This window comes from Amblyomma maculatum, chromosome 1 (genome assembly GCF_055883805.1).
Source record: "Amblyomma maculatum isolate TAMU_Amacu chromosome 1, ASM5588380v1, whole genome shotgun sequence".
NCBI classification, from domain to species: Eukaryota; Metazoa; Arthropoda; class Arachnida; order Ixodida; family Ixodidae; genus Amblyomma; species Amblyomma maculatum.
Genome location: NC_139344.1, coordinates 87,240,216 through 87,253,297, shown reverse-complemented (window position 1 = coordinate 87,253,297; position 13,082 = coordinate 87,240,216). Strand labels below are relative to the sequence as shown.

Genomic DNA, 13,082 nt, shown 5'->3' with positions numbered 1-13,082 from the left:
CAAGATTTAGTCTAGGTGCTGGCACTGTCCAGGAAGTTGTTGACGAGGAATAAATTCTGGGCATTCCATTGCCTGAAGGCAAGCAAAAGAGGGCGGCCTGGAAGCACGAGGATATCAAATTCAGGACAGTGCGCAAAACAGCTTGATTACCTTTTCTCGTGGTGATTAATTACTTTCCCTCGAAACCCCGATAACAAATATTTGTTTTTCCTATAAGTTCTGTTTCTGTTACATAAAGTGGTCTCGGGAAAGCGGCGAAGGAACAGATTTGGGAGCGATATTTTGTTTCTTGTTTTTAGATGTCCAAAAGAGCATCAGGGGCTTTGAAGTGTAGTATAAATACAATAAAAAAATCCCTGGTTCGTCTGAATAATGGTAGAATAAATGTTTACAGTACAACAAACACAGTGCTAAAATGAACACTGTTATAACATTAAAGAACAGTAATTCGACGCACCGTTATAGCAATAGATATTCTGTTACATTCCATTAATGTTCTCGAAAAGAAGGACTTGCTGAACAATTCAGTTTTTGCCGAACTTTCGCGCGTACTTGAAATTCATGTACATGGACGATGAGATTGGTGAAACGGTTGCTATGGCAATGTAGCAGTTTTCTATAGTAGCCTTCTAATAAAGTACGACTCGAGGTGCCGAAGCGCACTCCCTATAAGTGCACTTAAAGTGTGCGCGCTTGACAGGAGTGCTAAAGAGGCAATTGAGACACAGCGCGGTGCCGCCGCTCGCAAGTTCTACATTACACAGCATGTAATGCATGCTGTGTCTTTTCTAAAAGTAACCAGGCAGTGACGCTTGTTTCTTAGCCGTGTAGTCCATGGAATACTTATGGCTCCCCTTGAGCTCTAAATCTGCGCACGGCAAGTAGAGCTTTCGACCTCCCTTGTAAAGAACTTTGGGCCTTTATAGGCGCCGTAAAGAATGCGGTGAGGACAAAGTGCCAACGGCGCTTCTTCGTCTTCGCTGACGGCCTGCGCTGAGTCTCCTGCAATGCTCTGTGTTCTCGTTCCTTACCCTGTCTGCCTGAGCCGCTTCGTGCGCTTTTGGTCGCTCCACCATCAATATTACTAATCGCCTTTTCAAAGTGAATTAATTTTTTTTTTGTGCATTAGCTCTTGTACGCTCGTTTCCCAATTTATAGCCGCCGGCGTCGTCAGCAGCACAGATCTTTCCATCGCGCCAGGATGTCCGAGCCACTGCAACTGCACGGCGTGTTCATGCATGCTCTGAGGAAAGCGCCGGCAGCGGCCGGGGGCTCGCTCACAGAACATAGCATTGCTCCAAGGCGCTGCTGCGGCCGTCGGCAGGGCAGTGTGCATACGTATGATAAGAAAAAGCCGCCGAGTCTGTGTGTAAGCGTATTTGCATTCTGTCAAGGGCATAGTCGTCGCCACCGAGAACATGTCATGTTCTCGGGCGCGGTGAGGTAGTGCACCAACCTGCGGTCTCTCAACTTGTATGAAATGTTTGTTTTGCTTTTCATTTTTAAAGGATACTTTCGCTTCAAGCTATCCAGAAAGCAACCAAACTGGTCACACCCTGATGGGGAATAAAAAATAATCTACGTACGAGTAATTGCGTTTTTGAAAAAAAAAAAAAAAAAGGAGGGGATTTTAAACCCCGATTATTACCGAGAAGAATATCTGATGTAAACCTAAAAGACACACCTTTATGGGGAAGTGAAAAGTGGTCGGTTAGGTGTGAACACTATTCGAAAAATAAGCGGGTTAAACTGTCAACGCAAAAAAAAAAAAAAATAATAATAATACGAGTCGAACTGCGCGTTTCCGTCTTCAAGAGCAGAGCGCTAATGCACGCCGTGCGTCATGGAAGTAACGGTACTGACAACTGCAATTGTTCTTTTCACCGTTTTCAGATATATTTTACTTTACGATAGGCAGCGGGGCCGACCGTCTGCACTGTTTCTTTTCGGAAATACGCTTTGTGAAAGTGACACATGGTGCACAAGGGTACGCGTACGTGTTGCAGCGCATGCACTCTATCATCGGAGAAGAGCCGAATACTAAATTGGAAGTATTATTTGCAACGCTAAGGTAATCGCATTAACCCACTCGTAACCGTCCAGAGCATTTTTATCCCCTTTTCTTCCGGGAATGAAGTCGTCGTTCTGTCTTCCATGTTTGGCTTATTGAGCGCTGCTCGCGTATTTGTTGCTCTACGCGGGCGTGTTTTGTTTACGCACGATGCATTTATTGTAACGCGCAGCGAGTCGTGACGACCTGCAACGTCCACGCCATCGTCGAGCAGAAAGCACAGTGCACGGTTTTCGAGCGAGACTCAGCTCAACACCTGCATTCTTCCCTCGACGGCAGGATATATGAAGCGTTGACGGCTCCGCGGTGCACAGTATATATGTCGTCGACGCGAGGTGCTGTCGTACGTCATCCTCGAACGGTGCGCGCATTGCTGAGCTTTGCTTCGAGCGTGACACAATGTCCATCAGATCCAATGGCATGCAGTCTGGCTCACGTTCGTAACCGGCCGCCAGCATTGTCCTTGCCCCGAAAGTCAGTTTCTGGCCCAAGGATAAGGAAGGCGGTCTTTCTTCGCGACTAGGGAACCTCGTTCCGATTTCCAGCCTCGCAGGGGCGATGCAATCGCGCCGTCCTTCTCCCTTCGGTGTCGATCTCGTCTGCGTATCGCCGCCGATGTAATGAAGCTGAAGGCGAGAACAGGCTTTCGGAGGGAACTACGCGTCCTGCGAAGAGAGGTCGACGACAAACGAACGCCGAATTCGGTCGAAGGTCATCACCGCGCGCGATGCGGCTCAAGTGGCCGCCGCAGAACTGTTAACGTAACGCGCGTGTGTCAGCCACGATTGCGCCGGTATCTAAACAGTTCGTCGTCGACCATCGAACACCTGTCGACAACGCCGATCGGGAGAATTTCGAGAAGACTCGCCGTTTCAGCCCTTATTTTCTTATCCCTGGTAAAAAAGAAGGAACGTTTATTTTCTTTTCCAGTCCTCAAGTCGGGCTTTCTTCGTTGTTTACTTTTGTGCTAAGACTGCCGGGTCATCTTAAAGCTGCGTGAGAGCTTTTCGAGCCAGGAGCAGAGGCAAAAAAAAAAAAAGAAGACAGTAAATAAAGCGAGACAGTGTCGCGCAATGCCCTTAAAATTCAGTTGTCGGTCCCTTTAAGCCTCGGAATTACGTTACTATGGCGAACCGTGCTTTCGCTGAAATATTCTCCCGTCGGTGGAACTCTCGTGTGAGCCCCGGGCAAAGTTGCCGGCTCTGCTGGAGGAAGCGCGAGTGAAACTGTATGGGATGCTTGTTATTTTCACCGGCGATTTTTATTGCGCTGCAAAGCCGGCCCAGTTGTGTTCCATCGTCCCGTTTTATTACTCCTGCCATCAGGGACCTCTCGGCGTCTCAGGCGCCGAGCACAGCGCACGCTTCATCCATAATTTTCACATTCACTTTGTTTACTCGATCTCAATTGGCTTGTGATAGCTTTTTAATTGGGTATAATAAACGCACGTAATAAAAGGCTTGATTTAAAAGAGGTTGAATTATTGTATGCGCATAAATTATTCACTAATTTGTTTTTTGCAACTATGGCGCTTTGTTCGAGCGATTTCCTTTTAAAAATAATCCCCGTGGCGAAACGGGCTTTCCCTCGACGATATAGGGTCATAATTGCTTGCTCTGAGATGTTTTTACTCGCACGGCATGGTTCGATAGCCCCATCTTAGCTGGCCTTAGTTTTGACATTTAGTTGTTAATCTACTCCAGCTTTCAATGTCTAGTTCTGTTCCTTGTCCAGCAACAGCGCGCTTGTATATCACCATGCTCCGCCTCTTTTTCAGCGGTGGAATGCTCCATTAATGTCCTAAAATTGATGCAGTTAATGAAGCCATATCAGCACAGCTCGTGATGGTAATCGATTAATGTTCGTTTCTAAGCTGTAATTAGGAGTTCCACCGGCATCGAGATGCAGGGCATCGAGTCTTTACACGGGTCCCCGGGGAAGGTGGTTTTATTCTTAGTCCTAGATAGCCATTAATAATCCGAAACTCCGTTCGTTACTTGTGAACACTGAAGGAATAGTCGAAGTTATTCGACCCGTTCACAGGCTAGCCTATTGGCATTTCGGCACGGTATATTATTTATAAGGCTGGCATTGGCGGCACTCGGCGCCTCTGGAAATATCGGCGTCAACACCATGATTTATACATATTGCATGAAGCGTGCACTGCTTACTCTGGCTCCCCCATTTCGGTGTTAATACCCATTGGCGTGCGCGCTTACATTTGGCATGCGCGCAGTGCCCGTATTCAGGCGTTGCATACATTGCCACAGCATTTCACTTTTTGCCTCCCCGTCGTCTCGTCTCTCCCTGTCTCAGATCCTTAACTTTCGACCTACAATGAGCGGTCGCTGTCTCTCTCTTGAAACACTAACCACCTTTCCTCACTTTGTGAGAGTCAAGCTCCTCTGTGTTTAGGTGCTAACTGTCGATCATTTCAAAATTTGACCTTACACATACATGCACTTTATCCAAGGTTTAAAAAATGAATCATTTGGCGTAGGCCAGAGAAGCCACTTACATAAAGGTGCCAGCCATCCGACGTAGCAGAGGTAACTTTTGTTTTGAATTTAACTAATTAGTCATTAAAATAATGTTTCCAAATTAATAAATATTGGTTTTAGCCAATACACGTGATATGAAAAGTTGGAAAGCACCTTCTGAAACCTGGAGGTGGTTTGAGGGAACGAAATTAGCGGCAGCTGTGATTCGACAGCCTAGTTCCAGCGGTAGGCTGATATGTTGGCGATGGTTGCGGCGAGCGCGCGGTCAACTATCTGCTACTAACACCGCCACGCGCGCCGTCTGCCTGAAGCAGACCGAAAAGCCATCGATTCCGGCCTTTCGCTGCAACGGGGCCTTGGAGCCCCGGCCATTGCTGGTTTCGTTCACTGAAGCCCTGGTTGAGAGCAGCGCAATCGTGGCGCGGAAATGCATCAGTCCAGCGATATTTTTTGTATTTCGGTGGCTTTCTTTAAAGCTTGGAAAAGAGTGAGGCATTCTTTATCGGAAATAAATGGAATGGGTTTTCTGAAGGCGCTCTCCAACTTTGCAAATCACATTCATTGTCTGAAGACAATAGTTAGTAAATTAGAAACATTATCTTAATTACTAATTAGTTAATTGCAAAATAACAATTTGCCTGTGGTGCGCCAGAGGGCTGGCAGCTGTATACAAGTGATTTCTCTGAGCTACCTCAAATGTTTTATTTTTTAATCCTTGGCTAAAGTAGGCTTGGACACCCTTAGTGTGTGTGTGTGTGTGTGTGTGTGTGTGTGTGTGTGTGTGTGTGTGTGTGTGTGTGTGTGTGTGTGTGTGTGTGTGTGTGTGTGTGTGTGTGTGTGTGTGTGTGTGTGTGTGTGTGTGTGTGTGTGTGTGTGTGTGTGTGTGTGTGTGTGTGTGTGTGTGTGTGTGTGTGTGTGTGTGTGTGTGTGTGTATATATCAGCTGGCACAATATCAATATCAATGACCCAATATTTTTATTTATTTATTTATTGAACCTTACAGGCCCCGAAGGGCATTGTGTAAGGGGGGTTACAATATCAAGGTTAATGGCTGTAAACAAGGAGCAGACACTAGGTATTACATAATTTCAAACATAAAAGAATTCCCAACGTAATTATACATGGTCGCTACAGAATAGAGTACATACAGATGCATATAAAAATATGAGAGAAAACATTTAGAAAGAAAGGCAACATGATAATAGTATAACATAGGTCAATTGAACTAGCAATACAAACTTAACACTTTCTCACGGAATGAAGCAGGACTATTTATCGATGCAATTGAATCAGGAAGATCATTCCAGAGTGAAATGGCGCGAGGAAGTGCAGATGAGTTGAAAGCTTTCGTACGGCCAAAGATGCGAGAAAAACTAAGATGATTGTGCAAGCGTCTAGACGTGCGCAGTGGATTGCTTAGTGGCAGCGGCGAAGGCCTATCCGTATACACATACTTGTGTAACAAGCACAGAAGCGAAACTTGGCGGCGATTTTCTAGAGGCGGGAGAACATGTTCTTTTTTCATTTCAGACACACTAGATTGGCGGATATAGTTGTTGGAAATAAATCTGGCAGCTCTGTTTTGTATCGATTCTAATTTTATGTTCAGATAGTTCTGGTGTGGTGACCATATCGAAGACGCAAATTCAAGCTGGGAGCGTACATAGGTTATGTAAGCTAATTTTCGGACATATATATCTTTCTCAATGGTGCAATATCAGCTAAGGCTTCTTATCGGATGACAGCGGGAATATCCGGCCATCATGCTGTTTTGATTACTGTGACGGATGTTCTTGTTGATAATGTTAGAAACAAATCCAGTTTTCATAACTTTTCTCGTGCCGATGACGTTTCTATTATTGATGTTCTTTCATTTAACTTCGACGCCTTCTTGCATAGCACTGAAGACATACAGGGCCTCTGGAACACGTTTAAAACCATTTTCTTTTAACTTTTCTTTTCTGGTGGTCATTTTCACTGTACGAACAGCGTGTTGATGTGGGAGTATTTTAATCAATTTTTTGGTGGCAGGTCGTCACCGGGATGATGATTTTTTATTTCTTAGGTTTTCCTCTTGTTAAGCTGGCTTTTCTTTTCTGCTGTGTGTTTTATTCTTTAGCAATGCATGTAATCCCACTCCTGCCTAAGGCCTTCTGTGAAGGCTGGCAGTATTTCTGAAATAAACGAATAAAATAAATAAATAAATTACTGCATTGAGCGCTTTGTGCCCCGTATTGTCAAAAAACAGAAAAACAAAAACCCCTGGATTTCTCGGGAGGCGTTTCAAATGAAAAGAAGTATAAACGTATAAAACCTAACAAGAACAAGCATTCCAGTGCGCTTCACTTGGAGGAAAAAATTTCTACTCTAAACGTAGAGTTAAAAAAAAAAAAAAACAAGATAATTAAGAACAAGGCGCATTATTTCTCAGAGTGTTTGCCTGGTTTGATTTCAATGTCACCTGAGAGATCTTGGCGGTTAATTTTCCCGAGTATGAGAAATTGTGATGTTTTCGAATGCAGTGGTGCTATAACCAGAGTTGGAAAGAAAATCTCAAATGCCTGCAGTGAACACTTTAAATCAGTGTTCACTCCAGACAATGACAGTCTTGACTGCTCTACTGCGCATTTACCTCCAATTCCTGGCATCGTTATTAATGGACAAGGTGTATTGAACATGCTTTTTAAACTTGATGTGAAGAAGGCATGCGGACCAGAAAGCATTCCTAACGTATTTATGAAGCGCTCTGCAGAGTGGGTCGCTAAGTATTTTCATGTTTTATTCACGATATCTCTTAGAGAGAGACAGATTCCGAATGGGGGGACTGGGGAACCGCAAAAGTGAAACATCTTCATAAAAATGGAAGAAAAAATTCTGTTCAAAATTATCGTCCAGTATCCTTAACTTCAACAACTTCCAAACGCTTAGAACATATAATTTGTAGCCACGTATCTGATTTTCTTGAAAAAATGAATTTTTTCACAGCGTACTAATACGGTTTCAGAAAAGGTTTTTCAACGTGCATGCACTCAACTTGTTGAAACGGTGCACGACTTTGCCACTTCAAGAAATAAAAGAAAACAGACGGATGCAATATTTCAAAGCCTTTGATGAAGTTTCACGCAAAAAGTCAATTTACAAACTAATCAAGATACTCAGAAATGCGCAGTTGGTCAAATGGATTTCTGCGTATCTTACCGATAGGAAACAATACGTAATCTTTAACGAACACACCTCAGACATTTTAACAGTAGATTCCGGCGTTCCCCAGAGCTCGATACTTGGTCCTCTCCTTTTCTGGATGTTTATTAATGACGTTGTCTGTGATATCCTTGTCAAATTCAAACTTTATGCTGACGGTTGTGCGATTTACTCTGAGATTCATAGTATAACCGATCAGTGTTTTTTAAACAAAGCTCTTCAATATTTAACCGCTTTGTGTGAATCCTGGCAAAATTAATTTTCAAAAGACCGTTCCTTACAATCATAGATAAGCGAAATCAATTGAAATTTGTATACACTGTTAACGATATCGATCTCTCTGAAGTGAATGCTTGCAAATATCTTGGGCTATGGATTACCAGCGACCTCAACTAGACTAAACACATCGACTGCCTAACTGCAAATGCAAACTTTAGACTGTTCTTTTGTAGCGTAAAGCTACAATATGCGGGTCAGAGCCGAGTTTCGCGTGAGTGTGCGCTGCCCGTTATGCGCATGCGCGAGAGCCGCGTGACCTCACGAGAGGCGCTGGTGCGTCGCCTCCTCGCCACAGCCGAGGAGGGCTCCTCGCCGCCGCCGCCGGCTTGCGCTCCTCTCCGACGCGTGACCTTACGGCAGTTGCGCCGCGCGCTACTGCGCATGCTATACGCTACGTATATCCAGGCATAGCAGAGCTACACAACTGCCATCTTTTTTTTTTTGAGACGCACTCTAAAGTTTTCTAATCCTTCAGTTCGTCTTCTTGCCTATAATTCAATTATCCTTCATACTTTAGATTATGCTTCCATTATCTGGGACCCTTATACGAAATCTAATAATTATAAGGTATAAAAAGGACAGAGAAATTGGGTAAGGTTTATTTACAACTGCTTTAGGCGAACTTCAGTTAGTGGTTTATTGACTAGAGCTAATGCGAGAGTTGGACTGTGAAAAAGGCTGACCGCCGAAGAATTGACGCGTTTGAATTGTGGTGCTGGCGAAGACTCTTGAGAGTTCCTTGGACTGCCAGAAGATCAAATCAGTCGATATTGTCGACCATAAACCCTGACTGCTCATTGGAGGGTCAAATTCTAAAGTTAAAGCTCAGCTACTTTGGTCATCTGATGACAAGAGAGGAGTCGCTGGAGAAAGATTTGATGTTGGGAAAGGTTGAGGGTCGCCGGAGAAGGGGTAGGCAGCGAACGCGATGGTTAGATGGCATCCTCGAGGCACTGCAGATGAAGTTATGTGATGTTAGGAAGATAGTGAGAGACCGGAAAGCGTGGCGTGACATGGTCCATAGGGTCACGAAGAGTCGGACACGACTGAACGACTGAACTGAACCGAACTTGCCATCAATCAGTAAAAAAAAAAAAAATAGTCTCAATCGACTAAAGTTATTTCAGTTAATTTAATGGCACTACAAAACCGACCTTTCCGAATCAATCTCCTTCTCAATCGGATATGCAACTAGGAAAAGGCATGCTATAAAAATAACTCCATTTCAGCCGCGTAATAACTGTTATAAGTGTTGTTTTTTTTTTTCCAAGAACGGTAACTGACTGGAATGACCTTAGTGACAATGAAGTTTTGCAACGATTACTGACATCATTTGCTTCCCTCCTTAGGTAATAGTGTTTTATTAGGACCTTGTTTTGTTACATGTTTTGCTTCAGCCTGCCACTGTTAGTTTGTACGTTGCCATTGTTCTGTGTCTGATATTTTGTTTCCCCACTCTGTTAACATTGGAAACTATGAAATTGCTGTATCTATAAATAAATAAATAAATAAATAAATAAAACGCTACGCTGGCGTATTGGACGTGAATCTCATCTCAACGATAACCATTCACGCGGAACGCCTCGCCGCGTGGCTCAGTGACTAAGGCCGGGTTCAATTCCGAGCCACAGAGGACACGTTTCGACAAAGGCGTTACTCAAGGCGTCCCTGTACTGTGCGACGTCAGTGCATGTTAAAGAACCAATTTCCGGAGCACTTCCCCTCGGCGTCCCTCATAGCCAGTGTCGCTTTGGGACGCCAAAGATTATAACGCAAGCCAAACCATGCCAAATATTAACGCCGAACAACATCCCAACACGCCTTTAGTTTTGCATTTCACCCTCATCCACACATGGGGGCACTCGGTGTTATATATATTCATGGCGTTCGCAAATACGGATCGCTGTAGAATGCTTCGACCTCCGTGCACCCGGCGGGGGAAAACGTGACCGCGACTCTATCCACTCATAAATCGATTCGGCTTTTGCATTAAATCTTACTTGTAGATTAATTCCCAATCCAGCCTTCCTCTTAACTGTGTCTCGCCGGAAGTGTGCAATCTCCTATAAATAAATCAGTAAGAGGCCGTCAAATTGTAATTGAGGCGATGTCGCGTTGAAGAAAATTAAGCGTAAGCTTACTTTTATTATTTTTTTTTTTTTTTTGGCAAGCCACGGTTAAACATATTTTCACAAGCAGTAATTTTCATGTTGCGATGACATCACGACCGGTTGCTGCGTGCTGTCAGGTGTTTGTACAACTCGAAAGCACTTTTATTTCTTCAAATGAATGCGTAGTTTCACGAATTTATGCATGTATGCTTAATTGAACGTGATGTCGATCAAGATGACAGCGAACAGCTATAGGGAAGGAGGGCGTAATCGAGAGCGACAAGAGCTAGGCGGAGCGGAGGATCTTTAGAAGTTTACTGAAATAACGTGGCTGTGGCTGGCACAAAACCGGTATGAATAAATGAACCTCCCTGGGAGAGGCCTCTGTTCCTATATATATATATACTGAACTCTACCGATGGTGAATGCTAACGCCGGAATCTTTTCTCGGTGTCGATGGCTCCTGTTCACTCAATATCCCGTAAGTAATATCGAAGTGGCTAGGCGTCCGGGATGATCAGAAGGGGGGGGGGGGGGGGGGGGGGGGGGGGGGGAGAAAAATGAAAAGGGTTCGCCAATTCTTTCCCATGCGCTCAGTGGTGTCAGAATTGCTGGTCGGGAAGTATAAACGGTATGGTAGCGTTCTCTTGATAATTGCTGTTGTAAGTGAATTTACTTTCTTTTATTTTATTTTTCGTTTCGCTGAAGGACAGTCACTGAAGCGATCCCGTGTTGTGAAAAGCAAAACAGGAAAGACGGCCAACGCATCCTTATCCACGCTGCTTGTGCATAGTCGGAGGTAGTGGATTCTCCCCATCTCATATTTCACTCGTAACATACCTGTCCTTTATTTTTTTATTCCCACGGGCTTAATGACGCAAGAAGATACGCCAGAATGTGAAGCAAAACATAATCGAAATTCATGCGCTTTAGCTCACGATGCGGGCAAACGACTACGATAACTAGTGGATCAATTAAACGGAAACTAAGCGAAAAAATAAAAAAAAAATACACCACAGCTTAAATGAGACCCGCGGCGGCGGCCATACTAGCCTATATACCACTAACGAGACAGTGCAGTGTGCTAAACTCAATGTTTTAAAAGTATGGCCAGAGTAACTTGTTTAGCTGCGACTAGACAGCTCGGCGCGCCTTGCTGTCTAAACAGGACTGTTTATTTTTCGGACTCACGGGTCGCGCTGATTTCTCCGTAAGTTGTCCTCTTCCTGCGATTATCAGCCGTGTGGCCCTGATCAAGTGGCCCTCGGTCGATGTGGCCAGGAGTATAGGCCGTTATTTTTTGCCTACCGATTAGGATAAGGGTGCAGCGCACCGCGATTGCCTTTGGCCGGTTTCCATCTCCACATTTTGCGCAAAGCGTACCTTCGTGCTCGGTCGGCAGTGCTTGCAGTGTTGCCCCGTACGAGGCCGCGATGCATCTGATTCTCGATTCGCGAGTGTTATGTGGCGGAGATTACTGCACTGGTCGGCTTTTACTTGGTTTTTAGTCAAATAAGCGCGCTCTATACGCCTCCGGCTGCGCCGGTGACGCGTCATTCGGACTGCCATCTGTTCTGGCGGGAGTTCAAGGGCGTCGCATGAGCAAAACTGGCAGGACGAGTCGGATAAGGGAGCGCTTTAGGAAACTGTTGCCTTGTTTTCGCCACCCGATTTCATAAGAAAAGTATAGCGCCGTCACGAGGAGGCGTAAAAGCTCCCCCCCCCCCCCCCCCCCCCCCCCCCCCCCCCCCCGCTGGCAGTTCTGTGAGCTGCTGAGGCACCGCGCGTTTGCGCGAGCCTCGCATTTTTTCCTTGCGTTCGCAGTCAGGCTCCGGTATGTAATGCCGGGTGTGAGTTCAGCGCTCGCGAGTCTGCTTTGTTTGCAGCGACGGTTGCTTTTCGCACTCTTCGCGTTCTTCACTCTGCTCTTTCCTGACAGGCAGAAACTCTGACATCCGTAAATGTCGAGTCAGAAATCTTCCTTTCTTTCTGCACCTAGCGTAATGCCTCTGTTTCAATTGTCTTTACTGACGTCTTCCGAAATACATTACGAATTGCGTTTAAAGTGCGTTCGTACATAAATCCAGATGAGTTGTTTTCTTCTGTATCTGCTTTTTCTGTTGCTTTATTATTATTATTGCGACTAAGAACATCTTAACGGACTACCTCTATTGTTCTGCAAGCAAGCAAGCAGGCCCCGAAGAAGGCTAGCACGCTGTATTTATAAAAGAGAACGAAGTTATTAGCAGAGTTACGCGGAAAGCGCTGCCTTTGCAAAACTTATGCGGAAAGGTGTTCGTATATAATTATTGACGGCCGTAGTTACGAGCTCTCTGTGATAACTGCTGGCGTGCAAGAATCTTTTTGTAGCTACAGATTGTAGATTCTCCGATTTTAAGGTAAGCATCGTTACTAAAATTGAACGTGTATTTTTAATTGGTAAATGATAAGCTCAATAGTTACTTGATCGTAGACATCAGCACTACACCCCTTGAGAGAGAGAGAGAGAGAGAGAGAGAGAGAGAGAGAGAGAGAGAGAGAGAGAGAGAGAGAGAGGGATAGAAGCGGTGTGGCTGGAAGAATCGAAAGAGAAAAAGTCGACGTACGAACTCGGGGCTCCGGATTAACTTCACCGCCTGGGGGCTCCTAAACGGGCAGCTGACGGCATCGCACAGCACACCGGGCGTCATTTGCATTTCGTCATTTGAGATGCAGCCTCTCAGGCTGGGATTCGATTTCGTGTCCTTGGGCTCAGAAGACGAACGCCAATGAGACTAGCTGCCGCCGCAGGTACTTGCACGTGATGTCGATCGTATTTTACTTTGAATTGTTCGGAAAATTTAACTTTCCTTAGTGATAAATTTTCTTCAAAAGGCCACAGTGGAGGCCCTTATAAAATTCATATATCGCCTTATATA

At 45.0% G+C, this 13,082-nt stretch overlaps 1 protein-coding gene across 3 annotated transcripts in view; it reads left to right on the top strand.

Moving 5' to 3' along the window:
- Nucleotides 1-13,082, top strand: part of LOC146203091 (E3 ubiquitin-protein ligase MARCHF8-like) — a 139,417-nt gene that overhangs the window by 72,627 nt on the left and 53,708 nt on the right. The window contains exon 1 of one of the 3 annotated variants that reach the window (XM_084588516.1): nt 12,448-12,563. The exons of the other annotated variants lie outside the window; for them this stretch is intronic. The gene's annotated coding sequence lies outside the window, so the exon portion shown is untranslated. Of the gene's footprint in view, nt 1-12,447; nt 12,564-13,082 lie in introns of those variants that run through there. 3 annotated transcript variants of the gene reach the window in all.